Raw genomic sequence first — 14,246 nt, 5'->3', positions numbered from 1 at the left:
AACCCAATCGCGGAGGGCAGCGCTCGGCGGGCACGGTGCGTCCTAGCCCGCAGCCCGGGCACACCCCGCACGAGCGCACAAGCGGAACCGTCTCCCGGCCGGCGGGGAGCGCGTCTCCGAGGCCAGGGCAGGTGCTAGGACCGTGCGGATTAGGATTTCTTAACAGCCACAAAGCGTTTGAAATTGACGGGCAGTTTCTCAGTGAAACGAACACAACCTGGAAAGTTGAGAGGAGCTGTAAAATCAGAGGCAACTTGGGCGCTAAGAGTGGGGCTGAAACCAAGCGGCCAGGGCGAGGAGGAAAGAGAAGGTGCTTTGATCCCCGCGGCCCAGGCGGAGGGAGGTCGCCACCCTCTTAGGCTACGTTTAGGGAAAACCCATCTTCGCCTTTCACGTGTTTTTCTGCCCCCAGAGCGGAATTGGTAGGGACAGGACGGCCGTGAGTGGGAGCGCACTGACCTCGGCCGAAATGAGTCCCCGTAGCAGAAATCCCTTCGCCCCTCAAAGCCCGGCTGTCGGGAAAGGTTGGGTCCTAGGGCCGCAGATACTAGCTGGAGCTTCAGCAGAACTGGATTTGAAACTTAAAAACGATTTTCGGGTTCCGATTCCTCGACCCCAGCTGTCTGGGCTTCGAGAGTGGCAGAACCAGGGACCTTCTCAACTGCCCAAGGACGAATATACGTGGACGCGAGTGTGGCTCGCGAAGTTTCGAACCTGCCCGGGAGGGGAGGGGTCCCGCGCGCGCCGGTGGGGTGCAGGGGGCACGGTTAGGGGCAGAAACCCCTGCTTCCACCTGCCTCTTGGGACAGGCGATCGAAGGTCATAGTTTGGTAATTTGAGGTAAGAACTAGAACGGTCCTGGAGCCCGGGCCTCCCCGGCAGCCCCACAGCTCGCACCCGCACCCCTAACCTGTTACAGTCGACAGTGATGGAGGGGTTGTCCCCACCTCCCCCACTCCCCCACCCCCGCTTACACACACACACACAGAGTCCTGCACACCCGAGGAATATCTGTCCATTTCTCCAGCCCCTCCGATTGCCAAGCCGCCTGGGGCATAGACCCTCAGAACTGCAGGTGAAACTGCAGGTCCCCCACACCCATGTTCCTGTCCCCCAAGCCCGAACTTCATCCAGAACACCCCCTCACCAAGCTTCCGGCCCGGGACAACTCGGAGGGCAGCCTCGGAAGCCCCCCGTCCCCGCCCCCAACCCGTCTGGGAGCGGAGGGTTCCACACAGGATCCTCGAGGATGTAGTTCTGCACCTGAGCGGCTTTCCAGCTGCGTCGCGCGGGAAGCGTGGGGCGGTTGTTTTTGCTTTACTTTTCGCCCAGGTAACGGCTCTCCCGGCCCCACCCTCCACCCCCACGGCCACACCCCCTCGCACCCAGCCCCACACCCCCTCACCCCACCCTCCTGCAGACGCACGGGCAGGTAAACCCCGGGCGTGTCGGCACAACCCCTAGAACAGTGCAAGAGCAGAAGGAAAAACGTTTGTACATTTAAATGAAAATTATTTGGGATTTTCTATGCATCTATTATATCTACTTATCTATTGCTCTGGAATAAATTGCACCATCATAAATTGAAATAAAGAGATGGAGAACATGTGAACCCCCCCTTTTTTTTCTCTCCGTGAAATGCCTACAGTAATCTTGAACCAGTTTACATTTTAATACACCCAAGCCAGATTTGTGGTTTAGTCCTGTCCTTGCGGGGAAATTCAATTTAGGGCGTAGGGTAAACAAACAGCCAGACCAGCCTCCACAAAACAATGCAAGAGAAGGGTAATTACGGTAGAGAAGTCCACAACCCCTAGTCATTTATTTTTTATTATCCATCGTGCCTCCCGTTCCTTTTCTTGGTCTTGTTTCATTCAAATAAGTCTTGCTTTTGGAATCTCCAAGTGACCCCTGGGTAGAAAATGCTGTCAGCTGGTCACAGAAGTGTGAGCCTCGCATTGTCTGCCTGCCTGGCCCGCTGAAACTCTAAAAGTGATAAGAATCTTGACAGAGAAGTAAGTCCACCCCTTGTGAATGAAACTCTTATCCAAGGAAAACAAAAACTAGGGCTGCTTGACTCCCTGCCCCCAGCCCCCAGGAGGACTGCGAAATGCCTGCCCAGCTGGAGAGAGACAGGGAAAGATTCGCGCTGGGGAAGAGCCCCAAGGTGTGCGCTGCTGCGGGAGTGATCGATATCTCAGTCCTGTGTGTCCTCATTTCACCCTGACTTTAAAGCCACCAATGTCTAGCGTGCATACTCTGTACATCTAGAAGTGGGGCAAGAAGAGCTCCACAGACCAAAATGCTTCTCTACACAAGGGCAAAGCACGCCTCCCCCTTTGAGAAGGAAGCGCGGGGCTGGGGTTATTTGGGGGGGCGGGGAGGGGGTTAATCCTCAGTGGAAGAGAGTTAAGCAGAAATTTGAATATTGCTGAGGTGCCACGCTGGAGAACCGCCGCGGGAATCCACATTCAGACCAGCCTTAGTATGTTGAGATAAGAATTGGAAACTTCATGCCGGGGCATGTGCGAAAGGAAGGGGAAAAAAGTTAAAAGCAGAGGGGACGGAACCAGGCAGCTAAAAACAGCCCACTCGTGGCAACGGAATCTAAACACCAAAACACTGCAGGGAGCCAAAAAAAAAAAAAGTTCAAGGGATATTTAAAGGTTTTGGCAGTTTCTTAGTCCAGGGAACAGTCCCTTCCCACTCTGCCCCCCATGACATTATTCTTCAAACCCCAAGATTGTATTTGCTTACAGAGCTCTGGACAGGTAAGTGCAACACAAAATCTGGGAAACAGCCAGGGACCAGTAACCCCGTACTGGCTCCACCCACTTCTTCACCGCACAAAGGGAGTGGAGAGGATTTTTCTTCTTTACTCTGCCTTCCAAAGCCCACACTTTCTATAAAGTCAGTTAGAATGTGGGGGTTACTCATTTAAGATTCTCCAAAATGGGCCTCTCCGGAAAACCAGGGAAGCATCCCATACTGGACTCAAGCATGGAAGGTGGCCCATGGATGCTGGATTCAGCACTTAGCAGCTGTGTTACCTTGGAGGAGTAATTTCTCCCTCTCTTGGCTGAGCTGGAAAATGGCACCATAACAGCACCTAACACATAAACTTGTTGGGAGGATTCCCTGAGGATGGGGCACACAGCCAGTCCTCAGTGGTGGTATCATTAATTATGAATCAAGAGGGGCTTTCTAGGGGAAATCCCTGAATCTCTCCTAGAGTCCATTCTGTCCCTTTAGTCAGTAGCAACAGTGGTGGATGACGTGGAGCTATATCCAGAAATGATCATTTTCAAAGGAGCAAGGATAAGACTCCATACAGAAAACAATGAGAGCGGATCCTGGTTCTCCACCCACATAACTCTGGGTATGCACCTGCCACTCTCCTCAGCGCAGGGTGGTGCTTCAAGCTCCCACTGGTCCTGTGCAAAGTGCGTTGGGATGAGACCAGGGGGTTTGGTGTCTGGTCTGTTTCTGCCTTTGGTATTCTTGAGCAAGCTACTCCCTCTCTCTAAGGCCCCACCTTTTCTGAAGTGAGGGGCCCCTGGCTGAGCTCTGAGGGTCTTGAATGGACACCAGCTGAAGCCATCCACAGCAAGCATCTGGCAACCTCTCCTCAGAGAGCTGGAGGGAAAGAAGTGGCAAGAGGAAGACATTGAATAGCACAAGGACAGATCCATTTCGGTAAACACTTTTCCTCTCCAAAAACTAGAGTTGAGAAATGTTGTCCAACCTGATTCTCAAACACAGCCTGTGGTCCTGACAACTGATCTTTCTCTCTCTCTTTCTCCACATTTCCAGGGAATTTTACCAATGGGCTTGGTGCCTTGCTAGAAAGGAGCGGGTGTGAGAACGCTTCAGGTGGGGATTGCATCTTTGGGGACACCTTTGTACGTAGTCCATCTTCTACTGCCATAGACACCCACCTTGGACCATGTGACCAAAGTCCAGGTAATAGCTATTCCCATTGAAGAGTGGGGACCCTTGAGTCCTGGGTGTCCAAGATGAAGTCTCAGCCACCGGGTGATAGCAAGACTCAGGAGACCTTGGATCCACTCAGAGGTTTCCTTCCAGCCAACTGAGTGACTTAGTGCAGGTCATAAACACTTCACCTGTGTTCCAGTCTATAAAACAGAACTATTTAACATTGACTCCCCCAAAGAGGTGTGTAAGAATCAATGAGGTAACAGATGTGGGAGTGAACTGAAAATAATTAAATGGGCAAGTCTTTCTTTCTTTCTTTCTTTCTTTCTTTCTTTCTTTCTTTCTTTCTTTCTTTCTTTCTTTCTTTCTTTCTTTCTTCCTTCCTTCCTTTCTTTCTTTTTCTTTCTTTTTCTTTTTCTTTCTTTCTTTCGTTCTCTTTCTTTTTTCTTTCTTTCTTATCTATCTATCACCATTATAAATCATTATATGTATATTTATAACCATTATAACATTTGGGAAATGGACAAGAGAAAAAAAGTCCTATAGTCTAAACACTGTTAGCATTTTGGTGTGTTTTCCTCCAATTTTTCTTCATGCCTGTGATTTTTAAGAGCATAGTTAGGATTGAGATTGCATGCAAATTTGAAATTTGCTCTTTTGCTTATCACTGCAAATTGTATGTGGTCTTTATTACCATAATTTTTTCTTCTCAAAAATAAATTGTTCATTTTGTTGTGAATGTAGCATGCGTACAGGTGATTATATAGAACATATACACCCATTTTAATAATAAAACGAACATCAAGAACCTACCACACAAGTACTGAGAAGCCCCCATGTGATTATTCCCGATCATACCTACCTCTCTCTACCTCCCAGAGGTAATGACTAGCCTCGCTTTTATTATGTAATTTTTCATGGCCGTGGATGTAGTATGATTTACTTAGTTCCCCCACATTTAGTATTTAAGGTGTTCCCAATATTTTGCTAGAATGATATTACAAATTTAAATCTTTATTATGGGGAAAGGGGTATCAAATTCCATCATTGCTCCTGTTGCTTAAATGGAGTTCAGAAAGGGGTCTTGATTTCTATCTTCAAGGGCCACACAGGGCATAGTGGAAGCTGGAAGGACCCCCAGTAATTGTGGCTATCTGTTTATTTTCCTTGCTTCTTAACATCCAAACAAACGAATGAGTTCTGCAGGTACTTTTCCCTGTGGAGTGTCTGCTTTAATCCTTCTGCTCGCTACCTACCCATTCTCCTTTAGTTTCTTTTTGTCCACCTTCGAACAGAAAATCCAGTCTGCGGCATGGGTGGGTGAGTGGTATGGAGGGGGACCAGCCGGAGCAGTGCTTCAGCCTGTGTCTTCTGGGCCATTTGTCCACTGGGGCTTAACCTCTGGAATCTCCGTGCTAGCTTAGCAGCAAGGATGACCTGGGTGATACCAGGTCGGTGGCCACCAGCGCATGTTCCTGGAGTCCGGTGGTGCTGATTATCCAAAATAGAAGACCCCAGAGGCAAAGGGACCCCGGAAGTCATCTACTTCCATCAAACTGGGCATGAGCCTGCACATGGGTACACCCCTGTGCACCAGAGCCGGGGGTAAGCAGAAGAGGTCTTGCTGGAGTGTCTGTGTTAATAAGTGCTTCATTATTTTGGGGCGCCTAAGTGGCTCCATCAGTTAAGCAGCAGTTTCAGCTCAGGTCGTGATCTCAGAGTCATGAGATCGAGCCCCATGTCAGGCTCCAGAATCAGCAGGGAGTCTGCTTGAGATTCTCTCCCTCTCCCTCTGTCCTGCCCCCACTCTCTCTCTCTAAAATAAAAATAAATAAATCTTAAAAAAAGAAGTGCTTTATTATTTTATATTAAACAAATATGGATATGTTGAGCTTAAATATAAGTCACACAAGAATTTTTAAGGAAAGGGAGAAGATATCAAATACATTTTGGGCGTGGGATGAGCCATGGAAAGTTACATTCCTAGGACCCAGCAGTGGGGGGTGGGATTAGTACCCTCTCTTCTGCCTTTAAGTGCAGCAAATGCTGTTATGTAGCACTCACTGTGTTCTGGACTGAGCTAAGCCCTTTACATATACTTACTCCTATTAATCCTCAGAACAACCCTATGATGTAAGTACTGTGAACATCTCCATTTTATGGATGAGGGCACTGAGGCACAGAGAGGGTAAGTAATTGCTTCCATCTTGGTGCTTACCCATAACACCTCCCGCCTCTCAGCAAATGTTCATGGGAAATCTTGGGAAGCTCTGATGTGGTTCGGTGTCCTCATTTGATTTTGGGGAAATGGAGCTAAGAGAGGAAGAGTGTCTCTCCGTGGTCTCAGGATCATCAATTCTTACACTGAAAGGAACCTTAGCAGTCAGGCTTCTGAGCCCCCTTTCTGCCCGCTGTCCTGGGAGATGCTCTCCTTGCCAAGATTGGGGCCAAGGTAAAGAAAGCTGATTGTGAGAGCCACAGAGAACATTTCAGGGGCATCCTGTGCTAGGGAGTGGCCGTGAGCAGCATCCCTCGAGCTGAAAATGTGAGCAGCAGGGGTAGGAGCCAGAAATGGCAGAAAAGAACCTTGGACAGGCACTCAGAACTGGGTTCAAATCTCTCCACTGCCACCTCCTATTTGGCTTTGGGTGGGTCCTGAAACCTCAGTTTCTCCTGTAAAATGAGGACAATATCAGTTGTACAAAATGATACCCAAGGATTAAAGAACAACACGCCCTCAAGTCTTCCATGTAAGAGGGATTCAATAAATGTTACTTTTTTCCTTTCTCCCACCTTACCTCGGAAGCTAACAAGTCACAAAGAACTATGGGGTCTTTGGATCGAGCCCCGCATCGGGCCCCCTGCTCCGCGGGAAGCCTGCTTCTCCCTCTCCCACTCCCCCTGCTCGTGTTCCCTCTCTCACTGTGTCTTTCTCTGGCAAATAAATAAAATCTTTAAAAAAAAAAAAAAGAAAAAGAAATGTCTAGACTCCAAAGGAAAGCTCTAGCTCTCAGGCTGACTGACTGATTTTAAAACAGGTTTAAAAAAAATCAGTGTGAGGCCAGGTCATATTTAGTAATTACTATTTACTGAGCACATACTACATGCCAGACACAATGGTAAGCACTTTTAAAAATACCTAATATCTTATTTCATCCTTATAATAACGCTGTGAGGTAGGTATCATGATTTCAGTTTTGCAGATGAGGAAACCAAAGCTCAGAAACCTTAAGAAAATTGCTCGTAGGCACTTGATTCAAACACTGGCTTCTTTGAAAACGTCTATTAAGCTGTACCATCCTCCAGATCTTAGAGAGCTTTACACCTACACAGTCTTCTCTAGCCTTGCTTCCCTTGTTGAAAATGGGCACCATTCCTTTACCAAAGTCTTGTTAAATGCATGGAACCTTCTAGAGTTGACCATACCCAAAGCCCCAGAAGATTCTCACTTGACAAATTCCACATCCCTGTGCCCACTGTGATACTATCCTGTCTGCCAAATTTGCAATTATTCCATAATTTGCTTTAACCACAAACATAAGCCCTGCTATTGACTGAGTAAACTGAGTAGGGCTTTTTGGACTTTTATTCTGTTTCCCAAAATATGATGAACTGAAATCAGCCGATGATGAACTTGTACTTGAAACTGGAGTGGCTGAGGGCAGAGTGAGTCACTCCGGTGAGTTTATACCTATCTGTCAATTCTTCAAATATGTCTTATTGCCAGATCCTGCTCTCAGCACTATGTGTAGACACTTTGGGGTTACAAGGGCAATAGAAGAGCATTCCTTGTCCTTGAGGAGTTTTAAATCGTGTCTAGGTGGCCAATTAACATGCTTGAAACTGTATCCGCAATAGCAGGTGTCTGTATATGTTATATGAATATATATATTATTCTGCAAGCATTTAATGAGCACCTAGTGTGTGCTAAGTACTGTGTCGGGAGCTACAGATACACAGTGAATCTTCCCTGCCCTGCAAGTGCTCACAGCTCAGGGGGAGACAGACTTTGACAACAGGTAGTTACAGGCTGATATAGTAAGGGCAAAAGTGGGGCAGGATGGCTCTGCCCAGGAGAGCTGGCAAAGGCTGATTGATGAAGAGACTTTTGAGCTGGATGTTGAAGGCTGAGCATTTTCTGGGCAGAAGAGGAGGGAAGGCATTCCAGGCATAAAGAGAAGCATATGCAGATGCTCTGGGTGCCAGAAAGGTGGGGGCTGTGCCCTGCTCATCTCTATGCTCATTCCCAGCCGCCTCCTCCCCACCCCACCCCCCCGCGCTGCACCGGTCCCGGCACATGCTGGCCCCACCAAAAATGTGCATGCAATGAGTGAAAATATAAAATTGTGAAACCTTGCAGCATGTTTGGAGAAGGGCAAGGCAGCTGCTGAGCAGAGGTGTGTGGGAGGAGAGGGGGAGTTGGGGAGGAAGCAGGGGAAAACACACTATAATAGGTGTTGAAGGTAATAATAATCACTTTGGATGGTGTCCTAGGGACAAAGGGCAGGGGTGGGTCACAGGGTCCCTCGGCAGTGGATGGACACGAGCATGTGTTTAGGAAGAGCACCGGTGCAGGGCTGAGGGCGGATTGGGTGATGGAGGCGGCGGGGCGGAGGAGGGGGTGCCGGGAAGTTGCAACACTGGTCAGGTGACACCATCGAAGGCCACATGAACTGAGAAGCTGATGGTGTCCTCCCTCTCAACATGTTATTCATTCACAATAACAGTTATTCACAAAACATAATGCCGAAAGTAAAATAGACCTTTTCATTGCAAAATGCAAGATTCTTTCACTAAAGCTGAGCTTATCACATTTTGGGAGCTGCGCCCCCCCAACTTTACTAGTGTCCTCAGCAGGTACCTGGTAAGCTTTGGGCATGAAACCATGATGCCTGAACTGAGGTGGGGTCAGTGAGGGAACAGGAGAGGATGATCTGGGGAAACCTCCAGGCAGCTGCCTTTGGATTTTGGCAGCAGCTTGGTGTCAGGACAGACAGAGAGGGGCAGAGAGTTGCAAGGGGGTGAGGAGGGGGCTGATTGGTACTGTAGGTCCTAAGGGCAGAGAAGAGGCTAGTGGGGTCATTTGGGGACTGTTTTTAGCAGTAGGATGTCTAAGAAGGGAGGGCCCCGGCATAGGCATGTTGGGAACATCAAAATGACAGAAAGACTTAGGGGAGAGAAGGAGGAAGGGTAGCCAAACTGGGCCCTAGGGCTCAATGTTGGGGTTAATGTAGCCTGTTCTGGATTATTGGCAACTTACTATTAATTACCAAGTACCATGCAAATCTGCCCCCACTGGTTCCACAGCTTCCCTCTGTTTTCCCTCAGGCTTTTGCCAATGATATAGACACCAGCTCAACAATAAGAAAACAAACAACACAATTTTAAAAAAATGGGAGAAAGACCTTAGCAGCCACCTCACCAAAGCAGCTATTCAGATGGCAAGTAAGTATATGAAAAGATGTCCCATGTCATATATCGTCAGGGAAATGCAAATTAGATCATTAATTAAGTACAGTTACACAGCTATTAGAATAGCCAAAACCCAGAATCCTGACAACACCAAATGCTGGTGAAGATGTGGGTCAACAGGATTTCTCACTCATTGCTGGTGGGAAAGCAAAATGTTACAGCCACTTTGGAAGATAGTTTGGTGGTTTCTAAAAAAAAACCAAACATGCTCTCACCATACAGTCTAGCAATCCCACTCCTTGGTATTTACCCAAATAAGTTGAAAACCTGTCCACACAAAAACCTGCCCGTGGATAGTTTTATTCCCCGCCCCCCATGTTTATAGCGTATTCATAGTTGCCAAAACTTGGAACCGACCAAGCTGTCCTTCAGTAGGTGAATGGATAAAAACTGTGATACACTGTGATACATCCAACAACGGAATATTATTCAGCACCAAAAAGAAATGAGCTGGGGCGCCTGGGTGGCTCAGATGGTTAAGTGTCTGCCTTCGGCTCAGGTCATGATCCCAGGGTCCTGGGATGGAGCGCTGCATCAGGCTCCCTGCTCCTGCTCCCTTCTCCCCCTCCCTCTGCCACTCCCCTTGTTTGTGTTCCCTCTCTCGCTGTGTCAAATAAATAAATAAAATCTTAAAAAAAAAAAAAAGAAATGAACTATCAAGCCATGGAAAGCCACGGATGACCTTAAATACTATTACTAAGAGAAAGAAGCCAATCTGAAAAAAACTACATACTGTATGATTCTAACTATATGACATTCTGGAAAAGGCAAAACTATGGAGGCAGTAAAAAGATCAGTAGTGGCTAGGGGTTGGGGGTGTGTGTGTGTAGGAAGTCAGGGGAATGGATAGGCAGAGGATTTTTAGGACAGTGAAATACTGTATATGATACTGTGATGAAGGATTGATGTCATTATACATTTGTCCAAATCCACAGAATGTACGACACCAAGAGTGAACCCTGATGTAAATTACAGATATTGGGTGATTATGATGTGTCAGAGTGAATTCCTCAATTATAACAAATGTATCACTCTGATGGGGGAATGTTGACAATGGGGGAGGCTGTGCATGTGTGGGGCCAAGGGGTATATGGGAAATCTGTGTACCTTCCTTCCTCTGTTGTGAACCTAAAATTGCTCTAAAAAAATTAAGTCTTAATACAAAAATAATAATGTTGACCCCAGCTAGCTTTCTGATAAAGTGGCTAATTAGCAATGGAGTGACCATCAAAGAACCAGGAGAAGTCAGTGATCCCTAGCCAGTCATAATTGAGAATTGATAAAGTAGATACTCATTTTTTTCAATGCCATGCCCCTGTTTAAAAAGATACTTAAAAAGAGCTTATAACTTAGGGAATGCTATAAGGATAATGTAAGTTTAAAAAGGCAAGACACATAAATTGTAAATACAGAACAGTCAACTCAATAAAAACTATAAATAATAAAATACATGAATAGAGGAAAAAAGAATAAATTGCCATAAAATATTGAAAGTGCTTCGTTCAGGTTGGTGGAAATACAGGTGGGTAATTTTTTCCCCTTCTCTTTATATATATATCTGAATTATTTAACTTTCTTACAATGGAGCATGTTAATTCTTAAAAGATAAAAGCATACATTTTATATTACAATGAAGATAAAAACTAGTATCATCCCGTGTCTTTCAAAGGGTATAGCTTCCTACCTTTATCCAGTCCTGCCACTGAAAGATACTAAGGACTGAGATTCCATCCACATCAAATCCTGGCTTAATTAAGTGTATCAAGCACTTGCTGAACGTCTACCGTGTTCCAGGGACTGAGATGGGATACAGGAAAAAATTAAGTAGTTCTAAGGTGGGGAATGGAATGACTTATCACTTCTCAATAAACTCAAATTGTTTTTGTCCTGCTAACCCTGGCATTGACTGACATCAACAAAACAGAAAGAAATCCAAAGGGTATTCATCTTGAATTGAGAAATTGGGTAAGTGGAAATGGCATAGATTTTGGGTTCAGGTCCTGGTTCTGTACTAACCGAATAACCTTGAGGCCTCTTCTGAGGGTCAGATTCCTTCTGTGTTAATCAAGGAATCTGTGCTAACAGGATGGCTGTGGGAGGCACAAGAGTCCCAGCTTGGATACTTGTTGAGCTGGGACATTGAAAATGGAGATAGTAAGACTTACCCTGAAGGGCTGATAAGGGGATGGTAGTGGTCATATCTATCTATATCCATAAATGGGAGCTTCTAATATGATAAACTCTAAAATTCCTTACAGTTCTCCAATCGTATAATTTTAAGCTCTGGGCCTATAGTCAATAACAATGATGAAGATGAAGATCATGATGGAGATGTTTCACCTGAAGAGCCCCTTTGCTCCTGGTGTCATTCTCTATTGACCAGGGGTTCTACAGAAGAGAAACACACTCGGTCACAAAGAAGCGAGTCACCAAGGAAGCCTCACATTGTCTCTGTTTGCCTTGCACATACCTGCCTGGACACACCATCCCCTTCCCTCAATTTTCAGCACATAGTCTCAGTCTCTGGGTTCTGATCTGGAAAGTTGTCATAGCCACCTAGGATTCCTGTGAGGAATAAATTTATTCACTTATTTGTCGCCTATTCATCGAGATAGGAATGTAAGAATGGACAGGCTCCACACTCAGCATTTAGCAAATACCTGAACATTACTTTCTCCTCTTATGTTTCATTGAAATTGGGGAAACTCAAAAAGATTCTCAACTCAGAAGAACCAGTGTTGCCTCTTTAGCTTTTTTTTATTCTTTCAAATAATTTGGGAGCAAAATATTGGCCACTACCAGCCATGGGCCGGAGGGAAGTCATCCCTCCCTTTCATGTTGGCCTTGAAAAGGGGACACTGTTCTTCCCTTCTCACATGTAAAGCCTTAGTTTTAACTTTCGTATTCCCCACAGCACATTTCTACATGCATTCTGGAACGTGTCCTGACATGTAGAACCAAAGGAAACCAAAATGAAAATGAAACAGGGTTCCACCTGAGTCACCGTCTGTGTTTCTTTTATCACCAAAGCAATGAACTCCCACACAATTGAGGCTTGTTCTATTTAGGTTTTAAAACGTCATCTTTGTAATTACAGCACCCTGTGAGTGTTATAAACAGTCGGAAAACGCGTTCTTAGAAACATCTCTCTGATTCATAAATATTTGGGTGGTGAAGTCATGGAGGTGGAATGCAAACCTCGTTAACATGCTGCTGATAAAGATCAGGGAGACACTAATATTACATGGTGCTAAGTTAGCCTTCCTCTGCGGTGGAAAAGCAGGGAGGAAAATGGGGGCAGTTACTTACTTTATAAGGGTCATTCGGAATAATGTAGGTTGAAAAAAGGAATACTTTTTCTAGTGTAATTCACTTGACTTGTATTTATTAATTCATTCGAGAAATTGTTATTGAGTGCCAGCCTTCTGGCTTGGCACACCAGGTCCTTCTCTGCCCCTGTCTTTTTTTTTTTTTTTTTTTTTAGATTTTATTTATTTATTTGACACAGAGAGAGACACAGTGAGAGAGGGAACACAAGCAGTGGGAGTGAGAGAGGGAGAAGCAGAATTCCTGCGGAGCGTGGAGCCCGACGCGGGGCTCGATCCGAGGACCCTGGGATCATGACCTGAGCCGAAGGCAGACGTTTAACGACTGAGCCACCCAGGCGCCCCTCTGCCCCTGTCCTTCCAGCTCAGCTGGGGCCCCTCCCCACCGGCACGTTAGGCCCCAAGCACTCTAGACGCTGGTGGTTTCAGTCCCTCATGGAAACTTCCCCGTCACAGCATTGCTGCCTCCGCTAATCCCTCGCCAGGAACTTCCTCCCGCTCCTTCCTACCTCTTAGCCCCTCCCGCTTGGAAAATTGCTATTTCATCTCTGCAAACTCAGTTCCAAAGTCACTTCTTCGTGTATGTAATGTAACGTGAGTTAGCCACATCCAGGATGAGTAGGTGATTTGTAATTTAAATGAAAATGTGGATCCCCTTGTTCCCGAATTCTTAAAAATTTCAAGCTTGCGACAGCAGAGCATTAAACCAAGTGTGGGACCTTTTAAAAGCGGGACTGAACAGACCAAAGGCTCAGGAAGCCAGCCCTGGTCACACCTTTTCTGCATTCCCGTAATTTCCAGTCAACTTTGTTGTTTCTTAGCCCTTCAGCATCTCTTCACCCCAATTCAAGTAACAGTTTACCAGTGTTCCTTTGCGAAAGCCATGCCCCTGGCATTCCTGGTCCATGCGCATCAGGTGACCAGGCAGAGCAAACTCTGCCAGGAGCCACCCTGATTGATCCAAGAATGGGCTGAGGACTCAGTTTGAGCCAAGGAGCTGCCGGGAGCTCTTTCGGTTGGGGCTGCTGGAGACAGGCTCCCTGGTTTTCCTGCTGGACTTGAAGGTAGGGACTGTGAGCCAGGGGCTGCTGGTGTTGCCACATGGAGCCAGAGATAAAGGACAGAGCCAGGAGGCGAGAGGCGTCAAGGTGGGCCTGCAGCCACATTTACCGTGCAGTCTTCAGTTACCTGAGCCAGTAAATCCCCCCTTTTAGCTTATGCTGTTTTGAACTGGGTTTTTTGATACTTGCAAACAAGAGCCTTTGGAGATACATTCTATACACATTTTTGCCTATGTGTTCCCCCTGCTATTCCGTGACCTCATCAGCAGCAAGCAGCTTCTTCTCATCTTACCATCCCTGGTGCTTGGGATAGTATTAACATATCCTTTCATTTTTTAATTTTTTGAATTTATTTTTATTTATTTTTTTAAAGATTTTATTTATTTATTTGACAGAGAGAGACACAGCGAGAAGAAACACAAGCAGGGGGAGTGGGAGAGGGAGAAGCGGG

The sequence above is a fragment of the Zalophus californianus genome, chromosome 10 (genome assembly GCF_009762305.2).
Source record: "Zalophus californianus isolate mZalCal1 chromosome 10, mZalCal1.pri.v2, whole genome shotgun sequence".
NCBI lineage: Eukaryota > Metazoa > Chordata > Mammalia > Carnivora > Otariidae > Zalophus > Zalophus californianus.
This window is presented reverse-complemented; position numbering follows the sequence as displayed.